General features: G+C 37.2%; 2 long non-coding RNA genes across 2 annotated transcripts; both read left to right on the top strand.

The window, feature by feature from the left end:
• Positions 1-5,565: 5,565 nt before the first annotated feature.
• Positions 5,566-6,611, top strand: LOC145029249 (uncharacterized). The gene is made up of 3 exons (XR_013676429.1): positions 5,566-5,609; positions 5,812-5,880; positions 6,492-6,611. It is a non-coding gene; the product is annotated as an uncharacterized LOC145029249 (long non-coding RNA).
• Positions 6,612-12,660: 6,049 nt separating this feature from the next.
• Positions 12,661-13,842, top strand: LOC145029248 (uncharacterized). The gene is made up of 3 exons (XR_013676428.1): positions 12,661-12,840; positions 13,043-13,111; positions 13,723-13,842. It is a non-coding gene; the product is annotated as an uncharacterized LOC145029248 (long non-coding RNA).
• Positions 13,843-15,804: the final 1,962 nt, after the last annotated feature.

Below are 15,804 nucleotides of genomic sequence, written 5' to 3'. Positions count from 1 at the left end.
CCAAAATTATTATTTACGTTTGAACTTTGAAGTCTTTCCATGTCAACTTTAATCATAAATAACTTTATTTGTGTTATATAACTTTTTATGAAACTTATAACAGTGAAAATACATTTAAAAAACAAATTATTCATATATCTTGCATAAAAAATTATATAACAAAAGTAATTATTTGAGATCAAAGTTGAACAAAAAAACTTAAAAAATCAAACGTTAACAATAATTTTAGAGCGGAGGGAGTAATAATTAATAATAATTGTCTTCTTAATAAACATAAAACAGGAAACAAAGAAAAAAAACATCTATGATGCATATTAAGATGATGATTTCCTAAGTAAATTGCATACAATATTATATTTTTGTCTCTATAACTAAATGAGTTAATCTAATAAAAGATCTTATATTTTATGTTTTTTTTCAGATTAAATTTCAAATTTATATTTTGCTTGAAAAAAACATTGTATTTTTTTCATTTTTTTCGATTTGGCCATTTTAGTCATTTTTTCCATTTTTTGTAAAAATATGAGGGCCTTTTTTGAAAAGAAAAAAACTAAAAAATTTAAGGATTTATTTGGAAATATTTAGAGAGTTGAGAGTTTTTTTTGGAAAAAAATACAAAGTTGAGGGTTTTTCTAGAAAAAAATATAAAAAAATTAAAGATCTTTTTCAGACAAAAAATAAATTTGAGATTTAATCTGAAAAAATACAAAAATCAAAAATTTAATGAGATTAACCTTAATTAATTACAAGGTTAATATCATAAGGAAACCTTATTTTTTCCGTATTAAATATTAACTTTTTTTTTTTTTTTGAAAAAAACTTGTATTTTTTAACCCTGAATTAGATACACACGATGTATATTAAATTGACATTCCATAACATAATATTGTTTCGTTGATATAATGTGTTCTTTTAATTGACAATAAAAGAAATACTAATAATTTATTGTTGTGACATTGTATAGTCATTTGTTAATGAAAGTGAAACATAGAACGACAGTATATTCAATATTAATAAACTATATTGTGTAGTCACTATTTGAATTAGAAGAAGAAAAAAAACGTGTTAAAGTACGTATACCGTATAAACTATAAAGCAAAAGCTTGTCTGCTACAATAAACGTTGCATAAATGTACTGTTTAATTTCTTTAAGAGTAAATTGCTGAATTTGTCCCTATGATTTGATCAAAATTACACGTTTAGTTCCTAATTTTTTTTGCACTCGGATCATCCCTGTGGTTTGATTTTATTGCGTTTTTTGTCCCTATGGTTTGGTCAAAATTACACGTTTGATCCCTAACTTTATGTATGTAAGGGATGAAAAACGTAACAAAATCAAACCACAAGGATGATCCGAGTGCAAAAAAAACATTAGGAACCAAACGTGTAATTTTAACCAAATCATAGGGATAATTTCAGTAATTTACTCTTTCTTTAAATTTCCAATGAAGAGCCAAAGAAATTTAAAAAATTAAATGTGGAATTGACAACTCCATGAAAAAAAACATAAGTTTTCATAAGTTTGAGTACTTATACAAAAGCACGTTAACCATGGGTTTTGTGTACGAAAAACATTAAAGTTGTCAATATCTTTAAAACAAAATAATTCGATTTATAGGTCGTTCCATAATATTTCTAAGAAGGATCAGTTTTCATTGTGAAAAGGACTACATTAAAAAAAAAAAGACAAGCATGCGTGTAACCGTAAACCTTAGATGTTATCAACGAAAGTCGGCAATAAACATTTGGTTTATTGTATAAGGGGATGTTTAATAGTTAATTACTAAGTGATATTTGATTGTGTTAAGGCTTAATTGGATTAGTCATAACATCAAATCTAATCGATGAACAAGACGCCGCATTGATTGATATATATGTATAAAAATAAATAATAGTTGAAATTACATATAAAAATATGAATTATATACAAAATTACCGCCTTAAATAATGCCTTACAAACGACGTGACTCGTCAAGACTCGGAAAAACCTGAGGCTTGACATTGCCGCCAAATCGCGACTTACGTTATTTAGAACATTAAAATTCTATAAGAAACTTCTTATAATAAAAAGTCTTTGTAAAATCAAATACATATCTTTGTCAACAAAACCCTCATCCATCTTTCTTTCTCATCAATGAACAAGAATTCAAGAAACATCCATTTAATGATTTTTTTTTTATTTAATGGACCGAATTTCAGATTTTAAATGAACCAAAAGATATCTAGTAACATGCTTGAATAGGCTCATATTGCTATTTGTTAGTTACATAACCAATACATAAAATGTGGAAGTTTAAACTTTAAATCATTGATCTCGAATCGTAAACAAGATAAGATTACATGCACACTTTCATTTCAAACTTCACAATTAGGGTTTGTTTTCCATTTGATCTTAAAAGTCTTTCTAAATTAATGGCTTATAAAGGATGAAACATATAAAGTTAAACTAACCATGGATGATTTATGCAACGTTTAACCAAATAAGGGACAGTATAACTTAATTTTAAAAAATAAGGACAATCGTGTTAATTTTTAAAAATTGAGACACCCGCAGAATAACATGTACCTTTTAACACATACACGATTTGTGTAATTTACTTTATAAAAAACTAGGTGTAATACCCGTGTATTACATGGGTTGATATATATATATATATATATATATATATATATATATATATATATATATATATATATATATATATATATATATATTTTTTTTTTAAATAAAAATTTTGAAATAAGGAATGAAGAATCATATTAATTGCAATTTAGTATAATATTTTTAGATTTATACTTTACGAACAAGTATTATGTGGCTTTTTAATTTTAAAAATTGAAAAAAAACCATAAATTGACATGTGTATTATTTATTGAAAAAATATAACAAAATAACAAGTGTCAAAACTCATTAGATATTGACATGTTGCAAAATTATTTTAATTTATTATAGTAGATATTGTCTTTTGTGGTAGGCTCCAACTAGCAAAAACTCTCTCCCAAAACGCGCCTACTTCCAATTTACAATTAGGCCAAAACCATTTCTTATTTTTAATTCTTAAAAATAGATAATATCGTTATCGGAGGAAACGTTTTTTTGTTTGTCTTCCTTCATATTTATATCAGGTCCACAACCTCCTGGTTGGATTACCCCTGGCCCTTAACCTACTGGTTGGATTGCCCCAAGTTTGTTGATTGGTAGCACAAAGCAGTACAGTCTCGACCTAACCATACGATGTCAACATATGCATCATATAAACATATAACCAGTCAGAAGACAAACAAGAAGATCTATATATCACTACCGCATAAAATCATCCCATATAGATCTAATAGATCATTCCAACATATCAACACGCTATATACCAATATACAGATGTAACAAATCATTATAGCATATTAACGTCCAATATATGCCAGGATACAGATCTAACATATCACTATAGCATATCATCATCTAACATATACCAGTATACATAACCAAGTGGGCCGACATTGGTGCCTTCGACCCACAAGTACAGTGAGGAAAACTCACCTCTCAATTCAAGCAAATAACTGAATAGGTCTCTACTCCGAATATCAACTCTATCCATCACCTATTCATCAAATAGTGACTAATCTCAAATACAACTCAAAATGCCCAAAATGCCTTTGGGTTAAATATATGAGATAAGGTATTCAAAAAGTGGGTTTAGAAGCCTACCTTTATGAATACTTTATTCATTTCTAATTATTTGTTCCTATGTTCCCGTGTTGGGGAAACTTTATGAATCATCGACTTTATGAATAATCTACTTGATTTTGGTTTCCCGTCGAGTAAACCTTAAACACTAAACTATGTTTTAGTTGCAACATGACTATTAATAAAAGTTGGACTACTAATCCACATTGTCAATCTCCCGAGTACCAGCTAGGACTCGACTCTTTTGTCAAGAGATCCATGTCACACCTAGATAGTAAAGGTGAACCCAAATATCCATGTGAGCAATGTGATAATGCTACTTCATGGATCCGAAAGAAATGATACGTCATGTTTATACATATGGTTTCAGTCGGTCATACGAAACATGGGCATATCACGGTGAACCTTTAATTTCTTCGGTTGTAGATGTTGTAGCGCCAAGTAACGAGATGGTTGATGTTATCGATGATGTTATGTAAGAGTTGAGAGAAAATGATACCAACCTCGATAAACGAAACTCGAATAAAAGGGGGTATAAGTGTTGTTGATAATTTTGAACATTTGTTAGAGGTAGTCGAAACCAAGTTATATCCTAGTTGTATGTTTTATTTCCTTTATTTTTTTAGCAAAGCTGATGCATATAAAGGTCAACAACAAATAGATTGATGGTTCGTTTGATTAAATACTTGAGTTTTTGCATTCAACATTTCCAGAAGATAACAAGGTTCGTCGTTCATATTATCTAACAAAAAAGAAATTGAAGAAGATAGGTTTGGGGTACGAGTGTAACGCCCGGGTTTTCAGGGCTAAGCATTTTTGTCAATGTAATAGTCTAGGTCAACTATTGTAACTCTTTTTGAAGTAATAAATATGAAATATTTGAGTATTATGTGAATTATGTGTGTTTATGTGTTTATTATTTAATTATAAATGTATAATTAATAAAGAATAAAAATGAGCGTCAAAATTAAAGTGTGAGATAATCCCGATATCTCTACATAAAGTTGTAGAATATGTCTCAAGGTTTCCGTGCATATAAAGAATGCCGAAATCCGAGCTATAAAGAAGAAGTTATGGCCCGCCGAAGTTTTACGACAAAACCGGCACGACACCGGGAAACGTAAATAGTGAATTTACGATAGAAGACTTTTTAGCCTTAGCAATCTAAACAAAAGTCGTAGAATATGTTAAACTAAGAACATCGATAAAAAGAACGCCCAAATCTGACTTCGTATGAAGAAGTTATGATTTTTCTAAGATTCGGCTTAGCAGTGCACGGCCTGAAACTCGAATTTTAGTTCGAGCGGTTTTTGGCTTACGCAACATAAATGAGAGTTGAAGATCTCATTAATAGGAAATCAACGGTAAAAAGACAGACAAAAACAGAGTCCGTATGTAGAAGTTATTAATTTTACGCAGACGTTTAACAGTATAATCTCCTTGTACTGTTAAATTTAAGATCGGTCGAGAATTAGCTGACGGTGTCAAAATGAAAGTTGTAGATCTTATTATTACCTACGCGTGGATATAAAGAACGTCAAAAACGGAGGTCGTATGTGAAAGTTACGGATTTTAGAAGTCGGAAGTGTGCTGTGCGAAAATGGGTGATGTGGCACAATCTTGGTCATTGCTTTCTCCCCAAGGCTTGCCACCAGATGGTGACATGTGGCACCAAGTTCAGCCACATTTCACCCTATAAATACCACCTCTCTCACCCTCATTTTCTTCACACCTTTCCCATTCTTTCTTCTCTTTACTCTCTCTCTCTCTCTAGAACCTCTCTCTAGCCCCGAAATCCCCCGAAAAGCCTAGGGAACCTCCCTAGCACGAGGCGGAAGCCCCGGAGTGCTCGAAGGCTCTGAGAAGAAGAGCTTTTCGGCTCGGGAACGCTGCTCCAAGCAAAGCCCGGTTTTCTATAAAACCCGCTGTAAGTGAGCTACGCCTACGCTATTTTTAATATAACTTTTATTTAATTATAGTAACGTTATTAGGAACTTATAATAAATACTTGGGCTATTATTATGGGTTATATAAGTATTTTTTTTGACGCTTATATAATAATAATAATAGCTAGACTATTAATTAGTCTCGACGAATAATAAACTAAACTCTAGTGGTAATAATACTAGGTTTCGTCGAAGAAAAATTCTTTTTAAGAAGCGAAGTGCTGTCTGAGTTCGGAATCACCACCTTTTCCGGTGAGTGCATAGTTACCTTCAACTTACACATAGATATGAAGTATTTTATATAAATTACGTGCTATGTGTGCATATTATCTGAATACTTGCTATCTATGCTAGATGAACGTTGTTATACATGTTTTCAATGATTTAAACTGTATATGTATTTTATATCTACGAAAATGTTGGGGTAAAACATGGGTAGATGTAATAGGTGATGTGTGATAAAATGATGAGAGGCCTCGATGTTGTTGTTGTTGATCCAGTCATCTAGCGGAGTATAGATGACGACCACGGACTCTTCTAGACAGTCCAGTGGAACACTAGCAGGTTCGCAACCTGTAGGTGTTGTGAACGATGTGTTCACCGGTGTACTCCATCCCCCACATGGTTGCCTATTAGGACATTTATTGCTGAGGAATCCCCTTAGCAGTAGTGTCCGTCCCGATGATAATCCTTAGGCTAGGTCCCTTATGATAGGTGTTTAGGGACGTAAAGTGAGGATAACGGGAACGGGTAATCGGGTTATTGTTGATTGATGAAATTAATAAACTTATTTATTGTGGGTTGAAAACCCTATGTGCTCACCAGGCTCCCAAGCCTGACCCACTCAGTTTTATGTATTACAGGTAGTGGCGCATGAGCATAGGTGTGATGTTTTGGACGAGGGATTACGGATATAGGCCTGTAGATATGAAATAATGTAGTAAGGCTTATATTGTACTGTTTATACTTTTGATCTGTACGAACATGACATCCCGAGTCTTTTAATGAATACATTTCTATGGAAATGCTTTTGATAAATCTTTATCATATTATTGTTTTGGGACAAATTCCGCAAACCATTTATTAAAAGATAACTCTGATTTTGAAATAAAGTATAAACAAAACCGGTCTTTTCTGGCCGTGATTTTGGGGATGTCACAGTTGGTATCAGAGCATTAGTTTAAGCGAACTAGGAATTTGTAGGATTTCTAGACTTAAACTTAGAATGCTAAGCGATGATTGTGAGGTGTGAGCACTAGCTTATTTTAGGAATTGTGCGTAAAATGCTTTTATGTGCTAAATGTTTTATGCATGATATGCTGTTATTTTGTTCGGGATCTATGGTCTGTTGCCGACCGGATCTGGAACCTTATGTGTTTAGGATTCTAAACGTACGACTACGATATTAGAACTAGCATGTAAACATGTCGGAGTGATAAGGACGATTTAAAACGTCTCTCCTAAATAAAGATCTAAATCCACCTTATTCGGTATATAGATCAAAATGGTAAGGACCCGTAGCGGAAACGTAAACGCAAATGGGAACGGACACCAACCCCCCGTGATCGAGCAAATACCAGTTGTGGAAGCCGCTACTGGACCAATAACGATGGCCGGAGTGCAAGCGATGATCCAGGCAATGTTGGATCGTCAAATGGAGGAAACCAGGCATTTGCTCCAGCAAAATCGAGAGGAAGCGACTATTCAGCTCGAACAGCCCGAGTTGAACGAAGGGCAGACTGAAGAAGGAAACTACAGTGGGACTATTGGTCAAGCCAACCCACCGATAGTTAGGCAAAACCACCAGGATGGAGGAAATGATGGACGTGGATGCAAATACAAGGATTTCATGGCATCCAAGCCACCGAGTCTATCCGGAAGCCCGACGCCGGTGGAAGTCATGAACTGGATCTCTGAGATGGAGACAATGTTTGAGAGTTGCGAGTGTAGCAATAGGCAGAAGACTGCTCTTGCAGTTCCTCTATTGAAATCTGGAGTACTAAGCTGGTGGAAGCTATTAGCTGATTCAATGCCCAAAGGTGAAGCAAGCAAAATGTCGTGGGAGGATTTTCTGGTACAGTTGAAGATGCAATACTGCTCTGAGCAGGATCTTCTGGAGATCAGCAACGAATTCCAGAATCTGAAGAAGGGAAGAATGAGCGTTACTGAATACGCTGCAAGCTTTACTGAGAAAATGAAGCTTGTTCCTCACCTCGTCCCAACTGAACTCTCCAAGGTTAACAAATTTGCCCTCGGATTACCAGCGGACTTCGGTCCAATGGTCAAGCAAACTACCACTCTAAAAGCTGCCATCTGGGCTGCTAAGAATGTGGAGACCCAGATACGAGAAAAGGGTCTGGAGAGAGCGGAAGTGGGAGAGAAACGGAAATTTGACGGATCCTCGAGGTCCGGTAAGAAAGGTAGATTCTCGAAGTCTAGTTCGAGAGGAGGAGGATCAGAAGCAAAGTGGTGTGACAAGTGCAAGAAGAAGCACTCTGGGAAGTGTGATGGAGGGGTCACTTGTTACAAATGCGGAAAGCCTGGGCACTATGCCAACGAATGCACCCTCAACCAGAAGGCCTGTTATGGGTGTTATGAAGAAGGGCACATTTTGAAGGACTGCCCGAAGAAGAAGGAGGCAGGAAGACCCAACATACCACCAAAGCCGAAGGCGAGAGCCTTCCAGATGACGCTCGAGGCTGCAAAGGAGGCAGCAGACGTCGCTTCAGGTACCTTTCTTGTAAATGGTTTACCTGCAAATATACTGTTTGATTCCGGAGCCAACTACTCCTTTGTGTCGCATAAATTTAGTGTGAAATTAGCATTACCTGTAGAAAAACTAGATAATGCCCTGATTGTAGAAGTTGCCAGTGGCAAATTCGTACCTGTTAGTAATCGTATTAGGAACATCGTCATTAACCTAAACGGAAACGAATTCCATGAGGAACTATTACCCATAGAGTTAAACGGTTTCGACATCGTTTTGGGTATGGATTGGCTTAGCGCCAACGATGCCGAGATATTATGCCGAAAGAAGATAGTTAGGATAAACCCACCCGGAAAGGAATCATTTATGGTGTACGGGGACAAACGCAGAGTGAATTCTGGAATCATCTCCTTGATGAAAGCCAGAAAATGTTTGTCCAAAGGATGTGCATCATACTTGGCATTCGTAATCGATGCTAAGAAGGAAAAGAAAGAGGTGCAGAATATACCGGTTGTGTGCGATTATCCGGAAGTCTTTCCCGAAGATCTTCCTGGATTACCACCTGATAGGCAAGTAGAATTTCGTATAGACTTATTACCAGGAACAACACCGATAGCAAAGGCACCTTACCGATTAGCACCGACGGAGATGAAGGAGCTCATGACGCAACTTCAGGAGCTGTTGGATAGCGGTTTCATTCGACCTAGTTCATCACCCTGGGGAGCTCCGGTGTTATTCGTGAAGAAGAAGGACGGAAGCATGAGGATGTGCATAGACTACCGAGAGTTGAATAAGGCAACGGTGAAGAACAAGTATCCATTACCGAGGATTGATGATCTATTCGATCAGCTGCAAGGTTCGAGCTACTTCTCAAAGATCGATCTTAGGTCAGGATATCATCAGCTGAAGGTGAGAGAGCAGGATATTGAGAAGACTGCATTCAGAACAAGATATGGACACTACAAGTTCCTGGTTATGTCGTTCGGACTAACCAATGCTCCCGCAGCATTCATGGATTTGATGAATAGGGTTTGTAAACCATTCCTCGATAAATCTGTGATAGTGTTCATCGACGACATTCTCATTTACTCGAAAAGCCAGGAGGAGCATGGCAAGCATCTACGAGAAGTGTTGGAGGTGTTAAAGAAGGAGAAGCTTTTTGCAAAGTTCTCCAAATGCGACTTTTGGATACGGGAAGTCCAATTCTTGGGTCATGTTGTTAACCAAGAAGGAATAATGGTTGACCCTGCCAAGATCGAAGCTGTAATGAAGTGGGAACGTCCGAAGAATCCCACGGAGATTCGAAGCTTTCTAGGATTAGCCGGATATTACCGACGATTTATCCAAGGCTTTTCTTCGATAGCTGCTCCATTAACAGCTTTGACCCATAAAGGAGCTACGTATACATGGAGTGAGAAACACGATGAGGCGTTCGAGAAGCTAAAGAAGAAGTTATGTGAAGCGCCGATACTTTCTCTACCCGATGGAGTCGAAGATTTCGCAGTTTATAGTGATGCATCTGGAGTCGGGTTAGGTTGTGTTCTGACCCAAAGAGAAAAGGTGATAGCATACGCATCTCGACAATTGAAAGAGCACGAAAAGAACTACCCCACTCATGATCTGGAGTTGGCAGCGGTAGTATTCGCCTTAAAGATATGGAGGCATTACCTCTACGGCACGAAGTGCAAGCTCTTCACTGATCATAAGAGTCTCCAGTTTCTCTTTAATCAGAAGGAGTTGAACATGAGGCAACGACGCTGGCTAGAACTTCTCAAGGACTACGACTGTGAGATACTTTACCACCCAGGTAAAGCAAATATTGTTGCTGATGCTCTCAGTCGGAAAGTCAATCTTGAAAGAAGAAGGCCGAGAGCGTTAAGAATTGAAGTCGTCTCGACGATTGTGGAAAGTATCAGGAAAGCTCAAGAAGAAGCCTTAGAAAAGAATGACCGAAAGGAAGAACATTTGGGAAAAACGTTAGTGTTCGGTACGAACAGTCGAGGACTGAAGGTATTCCAAGATCGAATTTGGGTACCTAAGACGGGAGGAATAAGAGATCTTCTAATGGAAGAAGCACACAAGACCATGTACTCGATTCATCCCGGTAGCACTAAAATGTATAGGGACCTAAAACCCTACTACTGGTGGCCGACGATGAAGCTCGATGTTGCGAAGTATGTGGCTGAGTGCGTAACATGTGCGAGGGTTAAGGCACAACATCAAAAACCGTATGGGAGTTTAGAACCCTTACCTGTACCCATGGGTAAATGGGAAGACATCACCATGGATTTTGTGACTAAACTGCCCAGAACGAAGAATGGTCACGACATGATTTGGGTAGTCGTGGATCGTTTCACCAAGAGTGCACACTTCATAGCAGCCAACGAGAAGTGGTCTATGGATAAGCTCGCAAATGCTTACGTGAAGGAAATTGTAAGACTTCACGGTGTCCCTCTTACTATTGTGTCAGATCGTGATAGTCGTTTCACATCGAGGTTTTGGAGGAGTCTACAAGATGAGTTGGGTACAAAGTTGTGTTTGAGTACTGCTTACCATCCGCAAACTGATGGTCAGAGTGAAAGAACGATTCAGACGTTGGAAGATATGCTGAGAGCATGTACCCTCGAATTCCAAGGGAATTGGGACGAGCACTTACCTCTGGTAGAATTTTCCTACAACAATAGTTTTCACTCGAGCATCAAGATGGCTCCTTATCAAGCCTTGTATGGGCAGAAGTGTCGTACGCCGTCTTGTTGGCTTGAAGCCGGAGAGAAGCAGTTTATGGGCCCCGAGATAGTCCATGAGACTGCTGAGAAATTGAAGGTGATTAGGGAAAGAATGTTAGCAGCTCAGGATCGTCAGAAGAGCTATGCCGACAAGAAAAGACGACCGATAACCTTCGAAGTTGGGGATTCCGTTTTACTTAAAGTCTCACCGTGGAAGGGACTTATACGATTTGGGAAACGAGGAAAGTTGAGTCCAAGGTTTATTGGACCATTCAAAGTTCTTCAGAGGATTGGGAACCAAGCTTACAAGCTGGAATTGCCCGAAGAACTCAATGGTATTCATAACACCTTCCATGTGTGTTATTTGAGGAAATTCATGGGAGATGTTCCCGACATAATTCCAATCTCGGAATTAAGGATGGATGAGAATAAAAGGCTGATCGAAGAGCCTGAGGCAATTATTGACCGTAAGACTAAGAAGTTACGACGCAAGATGGTCGACTTGGTGCTAGTCCGATGGAAACATTCGAATGGGCCGAATCTCACTTGGGAAACAGAGGATGACATGATGAGTCGCTATCCACATCTGTTTGCTGATGCATGATTCCGGGACGGAATCATCCTAAGGGGGTGAGAATTGTAACGCCCGGGTTTTCAGGGCTAAGCATTTTTGTCAATGTAATAGTCTAGGTCAACTATTGTAACTCTTTTTGAAGTAATAAATATGAAATATTTGAGTATTATGTGAATTATGTGTGTTTATGTGTTTATTATTTAATTATAAATGTATAATTAATAAAGAATAAAAATGAGCGTCAAAATTAAAGTGTGAGATAATCCCGATATCTCTACATAAAGTTGTAGAATATATCTCAAGGTTTCCGTGCATATAAAGAATGCCGAAATCCGAGCTATAAAGAAGAAGTTATGGCCCGCCGAAGTTTTACGACAAAACCGGCACGACACCGGGAAACGTAAATAGTGAATTTACGATAGAAGACTTTTTAGCCTTAGCAATCTAAACAAAAGTCGTAGAATATGTTAAACTAAGAACATCGATAAAAAGAACGCCCAAATCTGACTTCGTATGAAGAAGTTATGATTTTTCTAAGATTCGGCTTAGCAGTGCACGGCCTGAAACTCGAATTTTAGTTCGAGCGGTTTTTGGCTTACGCAACATAAATGAGAGTTGAAGATATCATTAATAGGAAATCAACGGTAAAAAGACAGACAAAAACAGAGTCCGTATGTAGAAGTTATTAATTTTACGCAGACGTTTAACAGTATAATCTCCTTGTACTGTTAAATTTAAGATCGGTCGAGAATTAGCTGACGGTGTCAAAATGAAAGTTGTAGATCTTATTATTACCTACGCGTGGATATAAAGAACGTCAAAAACGGAGGTCGTATGTGAAAGTTACGGATTTTAGAAGTCGGAAGTGTGCTGTGCGAAAATGGGTGATGTGACACAATCTTGGCCATTGCTTTCTCCCCAAGGCTTGCCACCAGATGGTGACATGTGGCACCAAGTTCAGCCACATTTCACCCTATAAATACCACCTCTCCCACCCTCATTTTCTTCACACCTTTCCCATTCTTTCTTCTCTTTACTCTCTCTCTCTCTAGAACCTCTCTCTAGCCCCGAAATCCCCCGAAAAGCCTAGGGAACCTCCCTAGCACGAGGCGGAAGCCCCGGAGTGCTCGAAGGCTCTGAGAAGAAGAGCTTTTCGGCTCAGGAACGCTGCTCCAAGCAAAGCCCGGTTTTCTATAAAACCCGCTGTAAGTGAGCTACGCCTACGCTATTTTTAATATAACTTTTATTTAATTATAGTAACGTTATTAGGAACTTATAATAAATACTTGGGCTATTATTATGGGTTATATAAGTATTTTTTTTGACGCTTATATAATAATAATAATAGCTAGACTATTAATTAGTCTCGACGAATAATAAACTAAACTCTAGTGGTAATAATACTAGGTTTCGTCGAAGAAAAATTCTTTTTAAGAAGCGAAGTGCTGTCTGAGTTCGGAATCACCACCTTTTCCGGTGAGTGCATAGTTACCTTCAACTTACACATAGATATGAAGTATTTTATATAAATTACGTGCTATGTGTGCATATTATCTGAATACTTGCTATCTATGCTAGATGAACGTTGTTATACATGTTTTCAATGATTTAAACTGTATATGTATTTTATATCTACGAAAATGTTGGGGTAAAACATGGGTAGATGTAATAGGTGATGTGTGATAAAATGATGAGAGGCCTCGATGTTGTTGTTGTTGATCCAGTCATCTAGCGGAGTATAGATGACGACCACGGACTCTTCTAGACAGTCCAGTGGAACACTAGCAGGTTCGCAACCTGTAGGTGTTGTGAACGATGTGTTCACCGGTGTACTCCATCCCCCACATGGTTGCCTATTAGGACATTTATTGCTGAGGAATCCCCTTAGCAGTAGTGTCCGTCCCGATGATAATCCTTAGGCTAGGTCCCTTATGATAGGTGTTTAGGGACGTAAAGTGAGGATAACGGGAACGGGTAATCGGGTTATTGTTGATTGATGAAATTAATAAACTTATTTATTGTGGGTTGAAAACCCTATGTGCTCACCAGGCTCCCAAGCCTGACCCACTCAGTTTTATGTATTACAGGTAGTGGCGCATGAGCATAGGTGTGATGTTTTGGACGAGGGATTACGGATATAGGCCTGTAGATATGAAATAATGTAGTAAGGCTTATATTGTACTGTTTATACTTTTGATCTGTACGAACATGACATCCCGAGTCTTTTAATGAATACATTTCTATGGAAATGCTTTTGATAAATCTTTATCATATTATTGTTTTGGGACAAATTCCGCAAACCATTTATTAAAAGATAACTCTGATTTTGAAATAAAGTATAAACAAAACCGGTCTTTTCTGGCCGTGATTTTGGGGATGTCACAACGAGTCAATACGTGTGTGCTAAAATGATTGTTTTCTCTTCTGGAAGGAACAAAATTCATTGTAGATTTGTCTCATTTATATAGAGAGTCGATGGATCGATAAAAACACCAAGGGTAAAAAGGTGGTTCATAAGGTGTTATGTTACTTTCCAGTGACACCTAGACTACGACGTTTGTAGTGTTCAAGCTACACTTCCAAAAATATGATATGTCATAGTACCAGGAGATCGTAAGATGGTGTGATGCATCATCCCATTAATGGAGAGTCTTGGAAAATTTTTGATGTAGATTACCCTGACTTCTTGAGTAAACCTTGCAACGTACGCCTAGGACTAGCACCTAATGGCTTTAATCCATTTGGGAACATGTGCAATCCGCATAGCACGTGGTCGATCGTACTCACCACATATAATTTTCCACCATGTCTTTGTATGAAAGAGTCATCGTTCATGTTGGCTTTGTTGATTCCAGACCCCAAAGCACCTGGAAAGGACATAGATGTTTTCCTTAGGACGTTGGTGGAAGAGCTTAAGCTTTTGTGGCACTCAGGTGTACATATTAAATACGAAGCTACAAAAATATTCTTCATGATGAAAGCTATGTTATTATGTAAAATAAACGACTTTCCAACTTGTAGTAGTTTATCGGGTTGGAGCGGATGAGGGTATAGAGTGTGACATCCCCAAAACCTCGGCCAGAAAAGACCGATTTTCATTTATGCTTTTAAAATAATTTCAGAGTAAATCCTTTTGATTTGAAAGAGTTGCGGAATTTGTTCCTAAAAACAAAACATGATAAAACAATGTTTACCAAAGCATTTCATAAAGGAAATGTATTTTCATTATATAATCAAAACTTGGGGTGTCATGTTCCGATACAGACCAATAAGCATAAACGATAACATTACAAGTCATTCAACAAATATATACATATACAAACTTGTAAACAAAACAACTTGATGGTTCATCCATCTTACGCCCTTGCGCCACTTCCTGTAATACAAATAAAACTGAGTGGGTCAGGCTTGGGAGCCTGGTGAGCATATAGGGTTTTCAACCCACAATAAATAATTAAATTAATTATTATCAACCAACAATAACCCAGTTACCCATTCCCGTTATTCTCACTTTATGTCCCTAAAATAACTAACACAAGGGACCTAATCTAAGAATATTTTCATCGGGGTGACAACACATGCTGCGGGGGTTCCTCAGCAATATAAGTCAAATAAGGCAACCATGAGGGGGATGGAATACAGCGAATGAACACCCAAGTTCATTAACACCTACATGTTATGAGCCTGCTAGCGTTCCACTAGACTGTCTAGAAAAGTCCGTGGTCGTCATCTAAATTCCGCTAGATGACTGGATCAAAACAACAACGAGGCCTCTCATCTGTTTATTACACACCAACTATCTACCCATGTTCTACCCAACATATTAGTAGATAAAAACATACATTTTTATACATATTTTCAAAATCTGTATAGCATGCTTGATCAATACATTTTCCATATAACAGATGAGGCACACACACATAACACGTACTTCATATAGAAATAATCAGATCTGTAAGATAGAAGAAAGTGAATATACATTCACACACATAACAACAAAATATACACATAACACACATCTCGTATAAAATACTTCATAATTATACGTTAGGAGAAAGTAACAACGCACTCACACATATAAACAACAATATACTTAATACACTCAAACCATACTTGTATTATTATTGTGTTTATGAAAGGTAGTATACACTCACTTGATCAGAAGATGA

The sequence above is a fragment of the Lactuca saligna genome, chromosome 2, assembly GCF_052625555.1.
Source record: "Lactuca saligna cultivar CGN05327 chromosome 2, ASM5262555v1, whole genome shotgun sequence".
Classification (NCBI taxonomy): domain Eukaryota; kingdom Viridiplantae; phylum Streptophyta; class Magnoliopsida; order Asterales; family Asteraceae; genus Lactuca; species Lactuca saligna.
The sequence above is the reverse complement of the archived record's forward strand: the minus strand, read 5'-3'. Positions and strand labels throughout refer to the sequence as shown.